We start from the raw sequence: 23,798 nt of genomic DNA, 5'->3' as shown, positions 1-23,798 counted from the left end.
CTCTTTGATGTGACTCTGGCCTAACCCTGCTCTTTCACAGCATAGCAGACCGAGATTCAGACACATGAGATGACTTACCCAGGGTCACACAGTCAGTAGAAGAGTTGGTTTGGAGTTGAGGATGCCTGTCTTTTAATCCACCGCTCTTTCACCCCCATTTTATACTAAACCCATCAATAGTAATTTAATTTCATACAGACACATGTCTATGTTTTCATGAGCAAAAGTATGAGCAATATATTTTTTTGGTAAGAGGTTTAAATATTCTTAATAGCCTGCAAGGAAAAGAATACAGCTCTTCCCAATGTCTGTATCACTTTCTCGGAGAGACAATGCAAGCCCATGCTCCCAAGTACAAGTCTTAATATAATAAACCTGAACCTGTGGTAATTGTCAGTGCTTTAATGCCTGATCCAACCCTCACACCTCAGAAATCTTTGTGCGGTATGTGTGGATACCTGCGTGGGTGCGTTGTGTGGACATGTGTACACACTATCAAAGGATTTTTGTTGTAATTGCTTTTGTCGCACTGATATCTCAAATGAATTTCTGGAAGAATTCATTGCTTCCAGAAGTGACCGCTTCTGGAAGAGTCTGTCCTTCTTTAGATATTCAGGCATGATTCATCGCTAGTGCTGGCCAGAGTTCCTAATTTGTGCTTTTCGTGTGTGTAGGTGACATTGGATAGGAAGTACCCAACTTGCTATACCAGAAGTTCAATTATAAAGTGGTGATGGGAACAGGGAATACATTTCCCCAAAAAACCCATGTCATGTATGGCTATGTGGTTTAGTTAATCCTTGAAACTTATTTAACTACATATATATTTGAAATATTGCCTGTTTTGAATTAGTACAAGTATGAAACACTGCTTTTTCACCAACTGTGCTTAAATAGAAGAGCTATAAAACCAAATAAGAATTCATTTTTAATTATCATGAATGTTGGTGGTGAGGGTGAGCAGTTTTATTAGAAGTGCAGGTAGATGAAGGCTTTGTGAGAACTGTGGATGGGACCTTTAGATATTCTAAGGGGTTGGGGTGTTGATGGTTCTGGTATTTGAGTATGGTTAATTTGACTTTTACACTTGTGGCTTTCTCTTTCTTCTGTAAGGCATTCTTCTTCTTTTTTTTTTTTTTTTTTTTTTTGCGGTACGCGGGCCTCTCACTGTTGTGGCCTCTCCTGCTGTGGAGCACAGGCTCTGGACGCGCAGGCTCAGCGGCCACGCCTCACAGGTCCAGCCGCTCCGCGGCATGAGGGATCTTCCCGGACCGGGGCACGAACCCGCGTCCCCTGCATCGGCAGGCGGACTCCCAACCACTGCGCCACCAGGGAAGCCCCTGTAAGGCATTATTATTAGCCACACTGTTTAAGTTGATCAGATGTGATTAGGGCTTGGGCTTTTGTTGACAAATGGAATAAAGTGGAGAAAGAGGGAAACATTGTGCCTCCTGAGATCACTAGGTAGGAGTTGGAAGAAAGTGGACAAATAAACTTCCTGTGTACGTCAGCAGCAACGCCCGCTGTGTGTGGGTCCCCTGGCACTGAATTGCTTTTTGGTGGGGGGAAGGGGAAGGAGCAGAAGAGAACTGGTGCACAGCGCACCTACACGGCTCAACCCTCATGGTCAGTGGTGATTCCTGATAGCCCAGAGCCCTGTACTCTCCCTGTGTCTGATGTGAGTGAGTCACTCCAAATCAGAATGTCAGCACCATTCCAGAAGCCCAGACCCATGCAATCCCATGAAAGGAATATCTTGTTAGCCAGCAGGAGTTATCTGCTTTCACTGATGTCCTCCTGAAACCTGGACCCAACCAGGACAACTCCATAGACATGAATTCTGGAATCCCTCAGGATATCTGGTCAACCCCATATGTTTGGGGAGTGGGAAGAAGATAGGGTGGGCAGAGGGACTGGAGAGCACCCCAAAGAGAAGGTATGGGGTCTGGGGCAAAAGAGGGGGGCATGAGCTCTACTTGTCTAAAAGCAGTAATGCATGAGAAAGCTATCCTGAGATGGGCCCAATTAGACCTTGAATGGTTAGTAAAGGGGGCAAAAGAGAGAACGTGACATTGTAACTTTTCCCTGTAAGAGGAGAAAGGGTTGGTGGGGATGAGGTGTGGTCACTTCCCTGCACTATCCAGCAGGGACATTGACCCTACCCCTGACTTGGCTCAAGTTAAAGCAAATAGAGTGATGTTTAACTAGCATCACAAGTGCTGGTTAGGGGCAAAACATCCATAAACTCGTGCATACAATGCTTACAAATGCTTGGTTTAGAGAAATAAAATTTGATGAGGATGGTCTGAAGGTTATACAGTTTATGTATTCTTTCAGTTCTTAAAATCTCTCTTTGAGGGCTTCCCTGGTGGCGCAGTGGTTGAGAGTCCGCCTGCCAATGCAGAGGACACGGGTTCGTGCCCCGGTCCGGGAAGATCCCACATGCCGCGGAGTGGCTGGGCCCGTGAGCCATGGCCGCTGAGCCTGTGCGTCCGGAGCCTGTGCTCCGCAACGGGAGAGGCCACAACGGTGAGAGGCCCGTGTATCGCAAAAAAAAAAAAAAAAAAAAAAAAAAATCTCTCTTTGAATCACACCAGCTGTGGATCTGAACCATGTGCTTTCGGTCTCCAGTGGAAATGCTTTTTAACAAACTCAGATTTCTGAAGAAGTCATCAGCCTACATCGAGAGGTTGTAAGAGAAGGACTTATGGAACTCCTTGTCATATCTGTGGTAAGAATGTTTTCTTTATGAGGAGCCATGGAAGAAATTTCTCTTAGTTTTTCATTCCAGGAATAGTTGTTTTTCCCCTAAACACCTGGCTTTTATTTTATGGACACTATAGATCATATAACTGACCATGTCTCCCCCTTTTTCTGCTTATATTCAATTTTTTTTTTTTTTTGGCTGCCTTGAATCATCCTTGCTGCACATGGGCTTTCTTTAGCTGTGGCAAGCGGTGGCTTCTCTTGTCGCGGAGCAGGGGCTCTGGGCATGCGGGCTTCAGTAGTTGCAGCATGTGGGCTTCAGTAGTTGCAGCATGAGGGCTCAGTAGTTGCAGCTCACGGGCTTAGTTGCTTCGCGGCATGTGGGATCTTCCTGGAACAGGGATTGAACCCATGTCCCCTGCATTGGCAGGCGGATTCTTAACCACTGCGCCACTGGAGAAGTCCCTGCTTATATTCAAATTTGAAGCAATCTTGAGCCAGCGTACAGATCCTCATAACCTGCAGAACTGAATTTCACCCTTAGCATGTTCATCTTCTGTTTTTTTTCTTGTTTTCCCCTTTAAAATCTTTCTTGTATATCTATTGTTTTGCTTTATTATATTGCATGTAATTTTAAAAAGTCATCTTAAATTATTCTGAGAGCAAGTTGCTTAAATAAATACAAAGGTGGTGAAGGGGTGCTAGCTCACGCGAGTCCATTTGCTGACTGTGGTTGGGTGGCTTGAACAACAGGCTATTCATAAGTACAGGAAATTTGCAAGACTGATGTTAGAAACTGGAAGTACCTGCACTATTTATAGTTGCATTTTTAAACAAATTCTTGAATCTGAGCAGTGAATATGTGCTATTCTAACTGAAAAGGTAATTATCAAATTTCTTAGTAGTCACTTGGCCATGGGGTAGAAGTAACTCGACTCTCCGCCCAGGGGAGATTTCTGGTAATTTCTTTCATCTAAGCAGCACTATTTTCTTTTTAAGGTTAATTCCATTCAAAGATCAAAGTCCAAATACTTAATCAAAACCACTGATTTTGCAAATGCACAGCCCATCTTGGACTAGATTTGCAACCACCAAATACTGAAGAAAGCAAAGCAAAATGGAAGCAGGCCCTTACAAAATACATAGTGTGTTGAACTTTTTTTTTTTTTTTGCTAGGTATCACTAAACACTGAACCCTGCTGCTCTTCAAACTCTCTCTTTTCCTTTTTTTTAGGAATAAAAAAAGACCTTGATACCCCATCCTTTGAGTTACAGCTATTAGGACAATGGAGAGACGGACGAGAGTAGGAGCGGGATGTAGTATTAGGAGGCGTTTGATGGCGGCAAGTCTAGTCCACTTAGGTTTTGTACTGGATGGGCCCATTGCCAGTTTCATTGAGAAGACATGTGCAGATGAGGGCTTCTGTCACTGAAAAGGGGTCGCAGTTGGCAGAGGAGTGATGGTATTCCCAGTAACCCTTCTTCTGGCCGACAGTCCTGGGAATGTGGATGCTAGCTCCAGGGTTGGCCACGCCGGCAGAAAAGTCATTGAAGTTGGAGGTTTCGTGGAGTCGAGTTAGGTGCCGGGCATTGTCCAGGTCCCCCTTGGGATCGTAGGCTCAGATGCAGGTACTGCTTGCTCAGTTTCTCAATGGCCTCCTCAAGGTGTTTCAGACCATTGTCCTCTCTCATGGCCTTGGTGATGAAGTTAGTGTGGCAGCCTGCACCATTCCATGTGCCAGGAATGGGCTTAGGATCAAAGGTTGCTGTCATTCCAAAGTCTTCAAATACATGCCACAAGATGAAACGGGCCACCCAGAAATGATGTCTCATATCCATTCCTTCACAGGGTCCTATCTGGAATTCCCACCAGGCAGGAATGACCTCGGCATTCCGTCCCTGAAATCTTAACACAAGTGTACGAGCAGGCCTGGTGGTAAACCTGCACAATATCCCTGCCACAGGCTTTGTCTTCTCCCACACCACAGTCATATGGACATTGGGGCCCAGGGAAGTGGCTGGAAGGCCAACCAAAGGGGTGTTCGTCTGTGCTCATGAGAATATATTCCTGCTCCATTCCAGACCGGGGGTGCTGGTTGCTCACCATGTCTGTGACCCATTTACAGGTGTGCCTTCAATTGGTCTCTGTGGGCTTTCGGTTGTATTTGAAGACTTCACAGAACACCAGCTTGGGGTCCTTGCAGAAAAGGTCCTGAAACATGGCAGCAAGGGTGAGATACTTGTCACTGTTGGAGCTTCAGACTGAAAAGTACTAGAACCATCAAAATGCCACTCAGGCAACTCATCTAACACCGTCAATCCAGGTACGCATAGCTTGGGCTTCCTCACCCTGAGACAGGGACATGCCCACCTGCTGGATGCCTTCTTTCAAGTGGGAACTCGCGGAAGTGGCCGTGGTAGGAGGTATCCTGGGTGGCAGGGTAGGCAGGCGGTGAGAATGAGGTGCAGGAGGAGAGGCAAGGAGGCCGGGGATGCTGTGCAGACGCTCTGCTCTTCTCCCATCCTCAGCTCTGCCAAAATGATCGCTTCCTTCTCATCTAGAAATGGTTTGAATGGGGCAATGGGAGGGTGTCTATTTCCTAAATCCCCTCTCAGTCTAAGTGTTCCTTCTGTTTCTCTCTGGGTCACCTAGTCTCAAGAGGAAATGGTGATGAGCTTACCTGTTTCCAGATGGCACAAGCATTGGGTACCATCTGGACCCAATTGTACATGGTATCCTTTGTACCACAGTGATGATGGCTCAGCGTCAGGGGGAGGGGGAGACAGAGCAGAGGCATGATTTATGGATGTGATTCAGTCTTCTTGGGCCTGCTTCCCTACAGGACTAACCAGAGGCCAAATTGGGAAGAAGGAAAAGATTCATCCCGGTTCCTTTGGCCCCTTTTCCATTGGGAGTGATTCTGACTCTCACCTGCTTAGAACTGAGGATGCCAAGGAGCTTTCTGGTACAAATATTAACAGTGTGGAAAACTGGCCCTGAGTACAAACAGGAGTTTGAAAAGGAAAGAATCAAGCCCACTGTATTCTTAAAGAAAAGACTTTGAAAAAAAATCATAACTTGTAGATTTCAAAAGACTATCTTCTTTCCAGTTTTCCGTTTAGAAAATATGGATATAATAAATACACATTTGTACACACTTGCCTTGAGGAAAGCGCCTCAGAAACGCATAGTGGTTATCCTGAATGGTAAGATTCCAGGAGATTGTTTTTATCTTGTTTGGATCTATGGTCTGATTTCCCCACAGTGAATGTGAATGGCAATGTTGTTGGATGCTAAGTGAAGGTCAGGTTCTAAAGTCATATGTAAAGAAGAAAATCATGTCCCCTAAAATTACCCCTTGAAGACTACTTCCCTACTAGAATGGGATATATGTGGCTTTGTGTATCACAAAGTAGTTGCCTTGAATTTAGGGGCCAAGATATATGAAAAGATACACATGTTCATACATCAGAATCCACTCAAGGTGCTGAAAAGGTGCTAAGCTTTGTGGGAACTGAAACCAGCTGCTGAGGGAGTATCTGTCATCTTGCTCTGCATTCCCTGGAGCCTCTACTCACTGAGTGGAATGGCCTGAGGAAGATCTTTACTCTGCAGATTGCTTTCTCTCTGTTTCTCTCACTGTTTCTTTCTCTCTCCTCCCCAGATGTGGTGAGGGGGCTTGTCTTAGAGCTGGGTTTGCAAGGCAAGCCATTATATTCACTTAGATTGCATATTCTAGATCAATAAAATTAGCATTTTATTCTAAGGTGGATTCATTAATTAATTGAATTGAATTTATTGAATTCTAAGGTGAATTTATTCCCACTTCACGTAAAGTTAAGAAAGCTTTGTGTACGGTATGGGGTGGTTGGAATGGAGGAGGTCTAGGTATAAAAGCAGGAACTTTGAGGAGACCAGGAAGGGCCTGCCCACTTTTGCTTGGAAATCCAGCCTGGAAGCTCTTAGCTGCCGCAGCAAGTTGTTGGTGAAGGTGGCTCTTAACTCTGGGTCACTTTCCTATTTGGGGTGGTGGGCAGGAGGAGAGATAGGTTGGAGGGATGGAATAGAATCTTTTTTTTTTTTTTTTTTTTTTGCGGTACCCGGGCCTCTCACTGTTGTGGCCTCTCCCGTTGCGGAGCACAGGCTCCGGACGCGCAGGCTCAGCGGCCATGGCTCACGGGCCCAGCCGTTCCGCGGCATGTGGGATCTTCCCGGACCAGGGCATGAACCCGTGTCCCCTGCATCAGCAGGCGGACTCTCAACCACTGCGCCACCAGGGAAGCCCTAGAATCATTTTTATATGTCCTTCTCCCTCACTTTCTCATTCACAGATAGAAACAGGTCCCCACAAGACTGGTATGCCCCTGGGAGATGTCTGGGGTCCCTGGCAAGGGAACATTCGCCCAACACTTACTTATTGAGCACCTATTATATGTGAAGCACTGGGATAAGTATTGAGTCTTCTTGGGGGCAGCCTGTATACCCTCCTTCCTCCCTGCCATGGGGGCAGGAAGAAAGTGAAAGAGAAGACACAACTATGGCTGCTCCATGTCCTCTCATTCGGTGATTTGTCCAGCCCTGTGGATCCAGTGGAGCAGGACAGTGGGGTTAAGACCTGGGTTTTAGAATCAGACAGGCCTGGGTTCAAATCCCACTTCTGGCACTTGTGAGCTACATGACCTTGGACAAGTTATTTGGCTTTTCTAAGTCTCAAGCAAGTTATTAAGTCATTCTGTAAATGGAAAAGATACTTACTGAGCACCTACTATGTGCAAGGTACTGGGGATAAGTACTAAGCAACGTTCTCTGCCCAAGAGCCTTACAACCTGTGGGAAAGACTGACGTTCATATTTGTAAGTACGAACTGTGGTAAGTTCTCCCAAGGGAAAAGGAAGAACCTTTTGAGACTGGATAGCTGAAGCCCTCATTTGGGTCGTTTCAGGGGAGGGCTTTAAGAGAAAGGCTCTCTGAAGAGCTGCTTTAAGTCGAGAACTGTGGGATGAGAAGGTGCCAGAGTACGAGTGTGAGAGAGAGAATTCCAGCAGAGAGCAAAGCATTTGTTCCACCTTCAGCCAGTGAGATCCACCCGCCAATCCCCTTAGAGCAGAGGAAGCCCTTCTTAGCTAAAAATAAACTTGCTGAGTCTCAGAAAATCCTGTCACTGCCCAGATCCCCCCAGAGAGACGATTCTGTGGCTCTAACCCCCCCCAGCCGCACCCCGCAGGATGTGTGGGGCTGGTGGTCTTCGAACTGCAGCCCACAACTTTCCCGGCTAATTGTGCCTCGCTGAGAGTGTGTCTCCAGCAAGGCTGGGCTCCCGAGCTGGGCGCCCGCCAGTCAGTCTGGCCAGGGAAGGAACTATTTTGGGAATTTTTATGATGGAGCAATATTTTTTTGGTAAACAAATGGAAAGCTGTTACACAGGGACGGTCACCCTGTAGCTTGAGGTTCACCTTTCTCCATGTGGAGCTGTCACAGAGGCAGCACTGTCCAGTGCGGAGAATGTCCCCAGGGCTACCCACCTTCATTGCACACCTCATCATTTCTCTTAGATTAAACAGCTTCGGAAATTGAGGAGGCTGCTCCCTCCCCCTGCCCTATCTTGGATTCTTTGAGAACAAAGGCTCTGGTGTGGTCTCAGGTAGTGGGGCCTGGCCAGCCTGATTAACCCCTTAGGGCTTGGAGATGGCCTGTTAGCTTTGGAAGGGACCTGCCATCCCCCTCAAGTGGTGAAGGAACCAAGGCCCAGAGAAGGGAAACTGCTTTCCCAAGGTCACAGAGCTCATCCACTGCAAATGAGGTTGGAGTCCCAGTGCTCTTCTCTTCCTTTAGGAGCAATAAGCCAGACCCGAGGTCAATAAAAGGAAAGGGTAGATCCCAAGTTTGGTGTTTTGCAGAGAGCCTACAAAACTATACACACATCGCAAGTCATGAATGTACTAAGTTCCTAAGCACTGACCCCACCCTCAGTGTCTCCCGGGAGAGGATTCTCCTTATATCTGAGGACCAGTCCTTCATCCCAGTTCTGACCTCATCTGGCCTGGCCTCTTCAGGCACTTGCCTCTGATTGGCTGCTTGGTGGCTGGGACTTCTTTACCCAAGGTCCCTCCCCTTGTTGCTGGGAGACTATCCTTGCCCAAACGTCATTTCTCCAGCGGCTCCATCAACTCTTGTTCTGCCCCAGTGGCTCCCGAGCATCCAAGCTGCCTGGGCCCCATTTTCTCAGACTGAGCTATGGCCATTTTTTAATGTCAGGGCCCCCCAGTGAAAACAGGATCAATGCATTGCCTTCCCCCTACTGACGGAGCTAGGAGGCCACTATATTGTTATGGTGATAATAGCTGCCTCTTACTGAGCCTCCGCCAGGCCCTATTAGATATCTTTTCATTTCATACTCACAACAGCCATGCATGGTATGGGTTATTCGTCCCACTTTACAGAGGAAAATGCTGAGGGCCACAGAAGCCCAAGATCACACGACTGATGAGTAAGTAACGGAGCCGAGATTCACTCCAGGGCTGTCTGGCTCTAATCCCTCAGCTCTCCCCACCAGGCAGCCTCCAGGTATGAGACAAAGAGGGTCTGGCCAGGATGGTGGCAGAACTATGTAGCGGAAAGGACTCTGTTTACAAGCTCCAATAGATCAAAGGCTGGAGTTGAAAGCAATGGACAAATAGAACATATCACCTAAGTTTTGAGTCTTGAATTGGTCAGGAGCCTTCCATTTTTAGTTGATAGAAACCCAACTCAATCAGCTTATATACAAGACGGCTTACCTACATTTGAGTGCCTGGGAAATCCGGGATTACATCTGGCTTTATGAACAGCTTGATCCATGAAAGTCTTTCTCTGCTTGGCTTATTCTTCAGACAAGCTTTCTCCACACGATGGTATCAGGCGTTGCTGGAACCCCAGCATCAGATCCTCTCAGCAGAAAGGGACCGTTTCTTTCACAGCTTTGGTGGGAAAATCCCAGAAGGACTCCTACTGACTGGCTTGGGTCATATGCCCATTCTCTGAGCCAATCACTGTAGCCAGGGGGATGGAGGAAGCATGTGCTCCTCAGGGAAACCAGCTGAGCTTCGGTGTCTGATGAAGGGGAGAATATGTTTGGGGAGACAGAAACAACAGATAAGCTTAGGCCACGGGACTGGGAGAATGTTGGCACCCCTGACAATCAGAGGGAAAAATCAGGAGGAAGGGTTACTTGGGAATAATAATACTAATTACAACAACAGTAATAAGTAACATTTATTACAGCTTACAAAGCCCTTTCACATACCTTATTTAGTCCTCATCTAACCCAGAAAGGAAGGCAGAACAGGTGTTGTTACTGACCTCATTTTACAGATGAGGGGACAGGTTTGGAGAGGATAAGGGATGTGCCCTTGGCTGGCAGGCGGCAGGTCTGGAACTCTGATGGTGGACTCTCACTCAGGTTCTCTGAATCCCAGTTCAGGAGGGGAGACAGGCTGAGTGTGGAGTGCCTGGTGTCCTGAAGGCCTCTGCTGCTCTCAAGGTGACAAGCACACCTGACCATGTCACTTTGGGGTCATTTACTTAGTGTGAGCCCTTGCTAGGTGTTACATGCCCTGTGGGCAGGGATCATATCTGTCTAGTTCACTGCTCCACCTTAGTGCCGAGCTCTGTGCTTGGCCCCCAAGAGGCACTGAATATAAAGTGATCCAGTAGAGCTCTGTTGATGACCTGAGTCTCCCTGGGAATGGAGGATGGGACCAGCGACCCAGGCTAAGGACTGAGCCTTGGGGAGTGAGCATGGGGAAAGAAAAGTAATGGGAGCCTGAAGTGCAGCGTGGTTGGTCCCAGCCCCAGACAACCTTCACCAAATGCACCACAAGCCTCGCATCTGCTGGGCAGACCAAACTGGACATATGGGAGCTACAGACTCTGAAAATCCCATTGGTACAACAGGACTGGGTTGGCAACCATGTGAGTTGTGTCTTCTGGGACCTGTCTTTGCTGTGCCTGATTGCACTTCTCTTTAAGTTCAAGTTAAGTCAATCAAACTCCATTTATTGAGCACCAACTATAAGCCAGGCATTGTGCCTATATTGGGCACCAGGTGTATGGTGATAAATATGACACAATTTTAAGGGTCATTTGAAGGGCCACTCATTTGTTTAACCCTCACTATTTCCCAGATACTGTGTTAAGCACTGGGTGTACAAGATTTGGTGAAAGTCTTATTCTAGACAGGGTGGAGTGACACATTTATGCCCAACTGATTACAGTACAAGCAATGTGATAAGTGATGTGATCTGCATATAAAAAAGTGCTTTGGGATTATAGAGATAAAAGTGACTCATTTTTGTTTGAGAGATTCAGGAACTCTTGCTGAGGAGATGCTTTCTGAGCTAGACTAGCAGAGCAAAGGAAAAAGGTAAGTGCAGGGTGTACTTAGAGGAGGAATGGTGAGCTGCTTAGAGTGGGGAGACTCAGTGCTCAGGGGAGGTGGCGGGAAATGGAAGGTGGGAAGAAGGCGAAGCTTGAGGACTGGTTCAGGGATTTCCACTTTATCCTTAGATGCCCTGGCCCCTTGGCAGGGAAACCCTTGCCTGGTATCTGTCTATGTTTTGCCATTCAGTCATCTATTGGTTTCATACTTTGTTCTCTGGTCAGCATGTCCTATTTATGTTTGTTGCCTCTTAAAATGTGAGCTACTAGTGGGCAAAGCCAGTTTCCATGCATTTTTTAAAAAAATTTATTTATTTAATTTATTTATTTTGGTTGCATTGGATCTTCTTTGCTGTGCGCGAGCTTTCTCTAGTTGTGGCAAGCAGGGGCTACTCTTCGTTGCGGTGAGCAGGCTTCTCATTGCGGTGGCTCTCTTGCTGCGGAGCACGGGCTCTAGGCGCGCAGGCTTCAGTAGTTGTGGTGTGTGGGCTCAGTAGTTGTGGCTCGCGGGCTCTAGAGCACAGGCTCAGTAGTTGTGGTGCACGGGCCTAGTTGCTCTGTGGCATGTGGGATCTTCCCGGACCAGGGCTCGAACCCGTGTCCCCTGCATTGGCAGGCGGATTCTTAACCACTGCGCCACCAGGGAAGCCCCATGCATATTTTTGCGTGTGTGCTGAGCCCAGTATAGTATGGATCATAACCAGATCCTCTGGCCAAGAGAGGCTGGCCATGAGCTCTACTGAGTGACTAGGGAGCAAACTCAGAGCTGCTGAGACTGAGCTCCCCCCGAGCTTCCCTCATCTACCACCTTTGGGGTCACCCATAATGTACATGCTGGAGTGCACTGATTGTCCACTGATATCCGATCCCTTTTGTTTGATAATAGAACTGAGTTTGAACCAGACACACGCCACCCAGCCTCCCTGGCTACTTGGTATGTCCATACACCTGTGTTGCAGCCACTGGGGTGTGAGTAGGAGTGAGTTGGCCATAAAAGGAATGCATGATCCTAAAAGGAATTCATTAGCACAGTGAGATCGGCTCTGTGCTTTGTGACCACCCAGAGGGGTGGGATAGGGAGGGTGGGAGGGAGATGCAAGAGGGAAGAGATATGGGGATATATGTATACATACAGCTGATTCACTTTGTTATACAGCAGAAACTAACACAACATTGTAAAGCAATTATACTCCAATAAAGATGCTTAAAAAAATGTTTAACATTTTCAAATGTCACAAGAGAACCTGGAACTGTAATAGCAAGCATTGCACATTTGGGATTTAATTTTGTAGTTCTTTGTAACATTAACCTTGTTAATCTTTGGTATTAATCTCCTTTTTATTCGTTTGATTTGCTTTGGGTAAAACTTTAAAAAATCCTTTATTTTACATAAAATCTATAGTTTATATTTGAAACACAGAATTTCAACTTTGGTTTCCCAGTTGTATATGTATATCAGATCACTGCAGTTTTCAAGCCTGTATTGTACATAGAATAAATTTATCTAAAATAAACTTATTGGATAAAGCCAAAAGATATATATATATATATATATATACACAATAGAAAACTAGAATTTACTAATTGGAATTTATTTTGCTGTGAATGACTAATGAACATATAATAAAATTAACTGTAAACTAATAAGCTTACACTATTTATTTATTTTTAATAAATTTATTTATTTTATTATTTATTTATAGTTTTTTGGCTGTGTTAGGTCTTTGTTGCGGTCCGTGGGCTTTCTCTAGTTGAGGCGATCACGGGCTACTCTTCTTTATGGTGCGCGGGCTTCTCACTGCGATGGCTTCTCTTGTTGCAGAGCACAGGCTCTAGGCGCGTGGGCTTCAGTAGTTGTAGCATGCGGGCTCAGTAGTTGTGGCTTGTGGGCTCTAGAGCACAGGCTCAGTAGTTGTGACACACGGGCTTAGTTACTCCACGGCATGTGGGATCTTCCCGGACCAGGGCTCGAACCTGTGTCCCTTGCATTGGCAGGCGGATTCTTAACCACTGCGCCACCAGGGAAGCCCCAAGATTACACTATTTAAGAACATGTTCCTTATATTAAAAAATCAGAAATAAGGAATAAATTAATTAATACAAACTTTAAACATTTATCTCTAAAAATAAGAGCAATCATTTCATCGACTAAAAGTAAAAAGTAGGATCACCACATTACGTTACTGGAAACAAAGTTGGCTATCAGACATCATTATTCTTTAATTACATGATTCTTTAAAAAATTATTAGGGCTTCCTGGTGGCGCAGTGTTTGAGAGTCCACCTGCCGATGCAGGGGACATGGGTTCGTGCCCCGGTCCGGGAAGATCCCACATGCCACGGAGCAGCTGGGCCCGTAAGCCATGGCCGCTGAGCCTGCACATCCGGAGCCTATGCTCCACAATGGGAGAGGCCACAAAAGTGAGAGGCCTGCATACCGCAAAAAAAAAAAAAAAAAAAAATTGAGTTATTTGAATTCTTTCAGATTGTATGCATAAAGTACGACTTTATTAATATCTAATATAATACTATTTAAAAGTTACAGAACTGAAAAATCCCATTTCTTCAGCAAATAATTTGCAAGGAAAAATAGAGAATAGAGAAACTATACATTTTAAAAAACTGAAGAAACATCAACTAAATGCTAGGCTTTATTGGATTCATATTCAAACAAAACAACTGTTAAAACATTTTTGTGAGACAATCAGAAAAAATGAACAGTGACTATATTAAGCTATTATTTACCTAATTTTAGGTGTGGTAATGGCATTGCTGTTATATTTCTAAAAAGTTGTTACATTTTAGATTTTCATAATAAAATATTTATCAATGAAATTTAAAAAAATAAAATGAATGCATGACCACTCCCCTGCCCTTTCCCCCTTCCTACATCAGGCGGTGAGGATACCTGGAGAAGCCATCTTGGACTCAGCAATGGGAGCTGTGTGTTGAGGAGGGCAGCGTCACCTAATGGCCTGGACCACCTGTCTGTGTACTGGGCATTTTTAAGTGTCTTTGTTATGGCAGCTTAGTCTATACCTAGATATGCTTAGTAGAGGGAACCTTGGACAACCAGTTCTTCATTTCGTGGTCTTACACAGGTCACCTTATCTTTCTAGGGCTCAGTTGCCACATCTGTCAGATGGGAATATTAAGAACTCTTTCCTTGCTCCATGGCAAGCATCTAAGAGCTGCAGATGTGGCTATGATTTGAAAACCGCAGGAGCAAGGCTAGGGTGCGTGGGGAGCAATGTCGGGGTGAGTGAGTGATGGTCTCTGATCATGGTTTATCACTCAGTCATTTCCTCTTAAGGAGTTTTGGAGAGACTCAGTTAAACCATTGGTCTAGCTAAGCAGAGCCGAGGAGGACCCTGTGGGAGCTCACCATCTGCCCAGAATAATTCTCCCCCAAATTTAAAGTGCTCAGAAAACACAAAGTTTGTCTTGGCCATAGTGGGCCAGACCTAAGGAAGTGATCTGGGGCGAAAAGCTTTCACACAATTGTAAGTAATGGGACGTGTTGAACCCAGTTGAACCTCATTAAAATGCCAGGGCGGGTTGAGTGTTTATGTTTCATGCTCATGATGTTTGAATGTTTAAATTCACATGAAAACCGTAAGCACTGAGATGAAATAACTGGCAGGGCCTGGGCCACTATTTCAGGACGAAGGGTACTTGATGGCGACAGCGGTGTTGACAGAACACACTGCCTCTGAAGTACATGGAGGGCCCCAGCTCAGATGGGCCCAGGGCTCCCCACTCTGCTAACCTACCCATTAACATGATTTGCTTTTCCTCGTGTAACCCACTGCCAGGCACTGGTGCTTGTTCCCCACACCCAGGTTGACTTATGATAAATGAAGGACAGAGTCTGTGTGATTTGGGAGAGGCCAGCAGAGAGCAGAGTGTAAGGGTTTGTTGGGGAAATTGATTGAAAAAAGAAGGCTGTCTAGGAGAGAGACATAAGACAATGTGTTTGAAGAACTGGAAACAAATTCCTTAAATACCTCACAGTAAGAGGATAGTAAGACAGATTATGGCCTAATCATGCATTCTGTTCATTAAAAAAATGTATGAATTGTCTACTCTGCACCAGGGACCTGTGTTATTAGATTCTGGGACAAAAATCCCTGGCCTCATTTTACGCAGCTATTTAAACTGATAGTTATGAAGCTTAGGTAACACCATGAAAAATGCTTATGATATAAATTTAGCAAAAGATGCAAGTGTCCAAATTTATGCACAGTGTGATGACCACTAGATTAAAAAAAAATAAAGATGGATGTAGAGGAGAATGAAGTGAGAGAAAATATGGCAAGGAAGTAATGACTGAGTTGGGGGGCACGTGGAGTTATGGCCAACCTGCCTTTATTTTCCTAACTTCCTGTACAGTAGTTGTAGTCCATTAGTAAATTTAAAAAAAAAGTTTTTTAAAAAATAAGGGACATCATCTGACCAAGCGATCCTCCCACATTAACCACTGGTCCAGCCATCCTTCAAGGAGTACTTCACACTGGACCAGCCGGTCTTCCCGTGCCAACCGACTGCTGACCTTCTCCAGGTGTCAGGCTCTGCTCCTCGGATTCTGAATCATAGATGTGAAGGTTTGGGAGGGGCCCGGATATGCAAAAGTGCACTCCTCTTCTCAGTGATGGCAAATTCAGCAGTTCTCCAGTAGAAATGGAGAGGACCCCAATCCAGCACAATGCGGGGGCTGGTATTTCCCCCACTCTCATGGCCCGGGCACCAGTCCACTTAGGCCATGAGATGAAGGACTTGGCCAGCTTCCCACCTTGGGAATGGATGGGCCAGGTACCGCCTGCCAAGCCACAGCCAGACACTCACAGCTGTGCCTGTGCCTCCGGAGAAAGCGAAGGTTCTGTGTGCTCACTCAGAATAGGCCTGCCTGGGGCATGACTCTGGGATGTAGTGTGGAATCAGACAACCCAAAATTTTATTTTAAATTTGCAAGTATTTAATCGAAGAACTACATGCACATGGTTAGGAAAATAAAATAGTACAGAAGGCTTATATTTAAAGCAGACCTCCGTTGCACTGCTCCTTGGAATCAGTCTTGTCTCCCAGAGGCAACAGCTTCTAACTGTTGCCGTTCTTGGTTCTGCCAGTTTCTTTCTGAGTAATATAATATACTAATCCTGCTGTGTCCTGGTGGTTCCTTAGGGAACTTTATCTATTGTCTCCCTGCTTGAAGAAAGCAGGATTTAGTTCATCTGTACGTTTGGGTAGACGCAGAAAAGAGCCATCCAGGCGCTCCCTTCAAAAACCAACGTGCAGACCAGCCGTGTGAATAGTGGTCAGCAGACAGCCACCAGCTGCCAGCCCCTTTAGGGTCAGCCTCAGAGGTAACACAGCGCCCTTGCCCAGGCCATGCCCTTTCTGGGGCAGCCTGCATCCAGTGCATCACATGAGGGAATAAGGTCAGGCCATTCCGCTCAATGCAGGACTCAAATGGTGAACGCTCGCTTCGGTGTTCCTGGCCGGTGGCAGGAGGCTTTGTAGAGTCTGCATCGTAGTTTGACTTGTCCCTCTGTCCAAACTGCTTCCTTCCCATTTGGTTAGCAGACATTCTGTCCACACCAAAATGTCTTTCATATTTGATCCTGTCTAAAACATCCACGGAGACATTTGGTCCATGCCATAAAGTCCTTGAAATTTGGTCCTGTCAAAAGCCCTGTGACATGGACCATTCATGGATTATTCATGGATTATTTTGGCTAGGACCAAATTTCAAGGACCTTTTGTCATGGACCAAATGTCTGTAGACCAAATATCCAATGGACGTTTTGGAGAAGACCAAAGTCCTGCAAGGTCCCACTCTTCACAGGTGCCAATCCTAATAAACATCGTGTGCCCCTAACTAGCTCAATGTCTGCTTCCAGGGACCCAATCCTGTAACAATTGTCCTTGTCCCTCTCCCAGTTTTTCAGAGGATATCAATTTGTATATACATTGGCAATTTAGCAGGAACTATATTTCCCAAAATTCCCTCCCCATCATGGTTCCAAGTTAGGGTTAGCCATGAAGGACGTTTGTGCAAAATTTGGAAGATGAAAGTGAGGCCACAGCCTTTTTTACTCTCTAAAGGTCGGCACAGGGCCAGGTGCCATTGCAGCTCACATCTGTCACTGACAAGTGGCTCACCTTGTTGGCCTGCTGCCTGAGGTTCCTCCACTCCTTCCAACTTTCCTTCAGCTCTTCTGTGTCCTGGGCTGGACACATGTGCAGCTCCATGGTGAAAGTCACTCACATCATGGTGATTGGAGGTGGAGACAGATACAGGTTTCAGGTTGTCCGTGTGGGTTCCAGGTTGTCCTTCCTCTTCCTTGCTCGCATCTTTTCTTCTCCACTGCTGGTCCCGCTGACCACAGGTCCAACACCAGACACAGAGGCAGTAGGCTTACATAGATGATTTAATCAGGTCCCATGACTGTGTACTCCCCATAACAGTTCCTTTTTTCTTGAATTCTAACTGATACAGTCACTATATCTAGTTCCTCTATTGGTAACTTTGTTTCATTAGCTCTCAATTGTATTTGACACCTTACCCTGTAAGGTAGGATATTAGCATCACCATCCTAGTCTTCCCCTCTCACCTCTTCTATCAGCTATTTTAAAATTTCTACATTGTTAAGTGTGGTAACATTATATCCTGTCCTAAAATCATAGTGACCTTTTCCCTTTTTTGTTCACGGTCCGTTCTAAAAGTGGAAGACCAATAAACAGCAACTGGAATAGTGTATTTTGTGTGGGTAAATGGGCGCAGGGCCTGGTGACGGTCAATGATCACATTTCTTTTCCTGTATATCCGAAGGCATACACCAGTGCCACTCCAAGGACAATATTCTTAGCCCCAGGATCCAATAGATTTTCTTACTTTATGTGCCACCATTTGCTCAAATGCATCTTACCTCTTATGTTGTCTCATTTTTGGACCATAACTTTCTTGTTCAGTGGTTTGTTTTTCCCTGAGTTTTTGATTGCTTCCTTTTTTCTCTTTGGGCAGAGAAAGCTAGGTCTTTGCCATCATGTCTCAATTTTATCATCTAGGTTTTTCCTTATTTTATGTGTGTCTTGGATGCATTATGTTCTTCTAGAAGTCTTTCTCCTTGGGACTCACTGACATTTTATTGGACACCATTTTCTTTTGAGGCTTGCTAAACAGCTGACTTCTGGGTTAATCCCATCATTTCTTGTATTCTCACATTACCCTTTTATTGCCCTGATGTTCACTCCACTTTTCCTGGAGTACATTCTCATTTAGTTTATTCATAAAGCATATACAAGAAGGAAATATCAAGGATAGTTGACCCTTGAACAACGTGGGGAATAGGGGCACCAACTTTCCCTGTGGTTATAAAGCTTCCGTTATAGTCAGCCCCCCCACATCCAGATTCAACCAACAATTGGGTAGTACTGTAGTATGTATTCAGTGAAAGAAATCTGCACGTAAGTGGACCTGCACAGTTAGAATCTGTGTTGCTCAAGGGTCAACTGTACCTATGTGAGGATTTAGCTGTGTGACTTGGACAAGTTTCTAACGTCTTTGTACTTCAATTTCCTCAACTACAACATGAGGATTATGTCATGTACCTCATGAGATCACTGTGGGCTTATATGTGATAACATTTGTAGAATGCCTGATCCTTGGTGCTGAGCAACTTTTGGTTTATTTCCTTAATTAAGCCACTTTTTGGCTAAGATCTTAAAATGCTCCCACTGCCTATGGAATATAGTCCAAATTTTTTAGCATGGCCCAAGGCCCTCCTTCCATAATTGGATCCTAATTGACCTTTTCAAACTTATTTCTTATTACTCCCTTCATGTACCTTGTGCCCTGCCGAACTCTTCTCCCAGCACCTGTGTCTTCCAGCCATCAAACCTTGACCCTCTGTGTTCCCTCTGCCTGAAAAGCCTTTCCTATAATGTCTGTTTGTCCAAACCCATTTCCCTTCTCAAGTGCCCTCTCCACCATACATCCTCCCCTGATCTCCAGCTATAAGCAATCCAGCAGTCTCTGGCTTTTATCCCTTTCTACTGGATATTAGAGTTGTTTTGGCCACACACTTGGCTGGCTGCCTGTGGACAGACCAAACCCTTTTAATACTTCTATGCAGCTGGGGCAACCACAGCAGTGAATGACCCTCTTTTTGCAGGCTGGGCAGGATCCAGGCTGCCTTAGGCAACATTTTCAGAGAGCCAAGAAACTACTGCTTCTTTCCTCTCTCCTGCCAGTGCAGCTTTCCTCCCCCATGAACAGCCCCTCCCCACCTATACCCCATGGAAGGGCCAACTTTAGTTTTGGGAAACCACCTATTTGGTGAGGTCTTATGGCCCCTGGGAAAGTAGTCTGCCACCAAATATCTCTTCCATTGGGATTTAACTCCACCAAATAAGTGGTTTCCCTAAAAGTAAAGGGCTTGGGTCAAAGAGGATCCACAGAGTAGTGGGGTACCAGAGATGGATTTTTCTCAATTTCACAGGTTAGGTCTTAGGTATGATGGAGCCCAACTGGTCACCAGGTGAGGCAGGAGGTTGGGGAGAGGGTAGAAGGGAAGGTGATGCAACCTACGAATACAGGGTTTTCCCCATCCCATTCATGCGCCATACTCTCTCCTGACCTAGGTGAGACCCTGGACAGCTCCTTGTAATATTACCTTTGAGGGAACCACAGAGAAAGGGAAATCCCTTAACTCACCCAGCCATTTCTTCTGGGTGCGATCCCCAGCCATTTTTGTTCATTTTCAGGATAGACATGGGAAAAGAAGCGTGGCCCAAGCTGGTCCTCATCTCAGGCCCTTCTCTTCAGAGCCAGGCCCGACCCACTCCCTATGACTTCGATCAATGTAGAGGGCATCCAGCACTGGAGGTGCAGAAGCTTGGAGTTGTGTGTTTCTGAGCAGACTTTGCAGCCTATTAAGTTTTGAATTCCATCTGGTGGTCACATCCTGGATTGGCTGCCCCATGGCAGACAAAGCTCCTTTTGTAACCAGTGGGACCAAGGGAAGGGGGAAGCTGAGTTCTTAACGTGGCCAACCAACTTCCAGTTTATACCAATAAATTTCTCCTTGGACCTTTCCAGTACAAAGCCTTGCTAATATGGAGCTGTGGGGCTGCGGGAACTGGCTGAGGCCTGGCAGTGTCCACAGACCCAGTTCTCCTTGCCCTTGGCCAGATCCAGCTCTGTGGCAATCTAGGGCTCAGGCAACAGAGTCTTGGGATCCCAGGCATCTAATTAGGTTTTTGTGTTATGTGCCCTATCCAGGAGGAAGGCTGTCCAGGGAGGCCACCCACACCTGAATCAAAGAACACAGTTTCTTGTTGCTGGAAGGGTCCTCAGAGAAAGCAAGTCTAACCCTGCTTCTTTTTCACAGGGAATGGGGTGTGTGGATATTGGACCTCTGTTATCTACAGAGACAGTGACTAGGCTGGGGCTAGACTGCGGGTCTCCCTACTCCACATCAAGAGATCCTTTTGCGTACACCATGCATGACTTTTCTTCTGGAAATGTGTATGCTTCAACAAAAAGACAAAGGGAACAGGCCAATGAGGTCTAAAGAACCAACTGATGATGATCGGGGTTAAAGCAAAGTGATTGGCCTATAGGCCAGGGCTGCCCTGGTTCTCCCCTACATCACGCTATAGACCACAATCTGCTGTAAGACCCAAGGGAGCTGTAATTCCAGTAGGAGTCCAAAGGCCTGAGAACCAGGGCAGCCGATGTTGTAAATCCCAGTCCAAGGGCAGGAGGAGACCATATCAAGAGGTGTGTACCAGCTCAAACAGGCAGGTGGGAAGGGAAAGGGACAAATTGATCTTTCTTCCACCTTCTGTTCTATGCAAGCCTTCAGTGGATTGGGTGAGGTCTACCCACACCAGGGACAGCAATCTACTTTAGGGAGTTCACTGATTCAAATGTTAATCTCATGTGGAAATGCCTTCACAGACACACCCAGAAATAATGGTTAACCAGCTCTCTGGCTAGTCAAGTTGACACATAAAATCAACTATCACAATGTTCTTGCTTTTCGCCAGTGTCATAAGTTTGCTTTTGTTTTTTGTTTATAAAACCTGGCTCTCAAATTTGAAAAGGAGTCAACTACAGCTCCTTATTTCCTTTGTACCTTCCATACATACCTAGGGCTTCCCAGTGATGCAAAGACTACTTGGGTGGGAGCCAAACCTTGGAGCTCATTTATGATACAATTACAGACAATTACCCACTGGAAAGTTAAACCCCAGCTAGTTGTTCTGTTACTATGACAGCAAACGGGGGCTAAATTGATAAATAATTTCAGGGACTTATGCATATTGGGGGAGGCAATAGAGTCAAGTCATTTAGAAGATAGTCTGTGGAGCCAGATATAGACCTGGGTTCAAATCTCAGCTCTGCCATGATTTACTGACTTTGTGACCTGTGGACAGTTACTTAACCAACTTTTGCACCAGTTTCCCCATACGTCAAATGGGGATAATACTAGGGTTGTTTAGAAGGATTATGTGAATTCATCCATGTGAAGTACTTAGAACAATGTCTGTTACATAGTAAGTGCCCAATATATGTTAGCTGTTATTATTATTGGAGGAGTGAGTGAAAATAATAAACATTTGTTGAGTGTTTGGGTGAGGTATCGTGGATGCCAGGAGCTTTGGGAGATAGGAGGGTTAATAAGAAGAATAAGAGGTGGGCCCAGCTCTTGAGGTGCTTTCAGTCAACAAGAAAGTGAAGATACTAACATGTCAAACAGAAGGAATGCCATGCAAGTGAGACCAATAGTAACAACTGATTTTTGAGAAAGGCGATTGGATTTCAGAAGGGAAAGAACAGAAATCAGGCCAGAACCTGACCATTCTGAGATCTCAGAGATGGGAAAATTACCTTGAGTAATTTGGGGGCGGTTGGAAAGTGAAAGTTTTTTCCAGTTAGAGGCCTGGGGTATGTGTGTCTGTGTGTGTGTGTATACCCCTTTACAAAAAGAAAGGCCATTTTTTTTTTTTAAAGAAAAGAGAGAAAGGAACATTTCCAACACCCCCCTGTAACCTCATTCCACTAGGCCACTTCAAGAATTCATTAGCACATTGGCTATGGCACTTTTGTTTCAGCTACCCCAGCTCCCAGGATACCTGGGGGAATTCTGAGAGGCTAGTTTTGCCTCTCAGAGAGAGAAGGAACCAAGCAGAGATTTCCAGGTCAGAGCAGATTTGGACACCTATCCCTAAGGGAATGGACTGGGCACCCAACCTCCTGATACCAGAAGGAATACGGTCCAGGGGCCATTCACATGGAGCCTGATTTATGTATAAATTTCTATACTATGGTTGTTTTCTTAAGTAATAACTAAGGAAAGGAAGGGAGGACTTCAACCTGATTTAGAATCTCTTTATTCAGTTACTTTTTAGCCTTTGTAACCTCAGCTATTTTGAACCCCAGAGGGATAAGTTGTTCTAAAGGGTTAAAACTTGGGTGCCCAAACTTAAGTCATTTTGATGGGCTTTAAAAATGTATGCATGCTTCTTTGCTTTGTTTAGTAGAGTATTTGGAACATGATTTAGCCTTTTCTACCAGAGTACTCTGTCACCCTTATGATCTTGTGTATTGGATAACTTGACCCACACGAAGTAGGCCCAGATTACTATGTATTTTGAACTTTATATAATTTTATTGAAAAAAAAAGCTCCAATAGACTTCTGGAATTAGCATGTAAAAAGCTTACAAGTTGTCATTCCTGTCTTTACAAGAAAAAGTGATTCAAACTGAAAATCAATGACTTTTCTTGAATTCTTCACAGAATTAGGGTTGCAGGGCAAATCATCACCCTGAAATCTGTAGAGACATGTGAATACGGAGGAACACAGCTGTGATCAGCTTACCTGGAGCAGATGTTGCTAGAGCCATAAACTGGTGAGAACACTTAAGTGATAATTTGACAAATTGCTAGAGATTGAATGTGGACTATCATGAGAGTGAGAAATTCTTGGGGGCCACAGACTTAGGGACCCCCACACTCTTGTGGGTTTTACCTCCAGGAACTGCCAGATTCTCACAGTGAAGAGCCCCTTGTGACTCTGACAGGGAGAGAGGAAAAGTAATCATTCAGAGCATTCTCTATAACAAAGGACTACTCTCCTGGGGAAAATACTTTGCCAGAGCCTTAGCCTACCTGGAGGAAGTGTGTTTACCCAGCTCCAGCCCCCTTTAGCCTTCCTGTCTCACCTAAAGGGAAGGAGAAAGCTAAGAAACATTTGTGAAGGTCACAGCCCAGAGGCACAGATCCACTAAAAGACTGAGTTTAAATCATAGGATTATATAACACTTCCTCTCCTCACACTTTGCCAACACATCAACAGGGCTCCTGTGTGATGTTAGTGAATTACAGCCGAATGAACTGTAAGGTGACGACTCCGTTTAAGGAGGCGTTCTTAGGGAAGCCCAAAGACAATGGAAGAGACAAAAACAAGGACACTAGAGAAATCTGAAGCCTCTGGCACCTACAGTTACAGCCCAACATTAAACACAGCCCAACTCTTAGCCAGATTAACATAAAGATTTTTCACTCAGTTCCTATTACTGTGTATATCATGCGTAGCTTTCAACAAAAAATTACAAGGCATGCTAAAAGACGGTAAAAAACAGACGTAAAAAAACAAAGAAGGCTTCC

The 23,798-nt window shown here is 45.4% G+C and overlaps 1 pseudogene; it reads right to left on the bottom strand.

The window, feature by feature from the left end:
• Positions 1-4,064: 4,064 nt before the first annotated feature.
• On the bottom strand, positions 4,065-17,373 carry LOC132417699 (glutamine synthetase pseudogene; annotated as a pseudogene).
• Between the last annotated feature and the right edge of the window lie 6,425 nt (positions 17,374-23,798).

Source organism: Delphinus delphis, chromosome 2 (assembly GCF_949987515.2).
Source record: "Delphinus delphis chromosome 2, mDelDel1.2, whole genome shotgun sequence".
Taxonomy (NCBI): Eukaryota; Metazoa; Chordata; class Mammalia; order Artiodactyla; family Delphinidae; genus Delphinus; species Delphinus delphis.
Note: the sequence above shows the minus strand (reverse complement) of the source record. Positions and strands in the feature narration are given on the sequence as shown.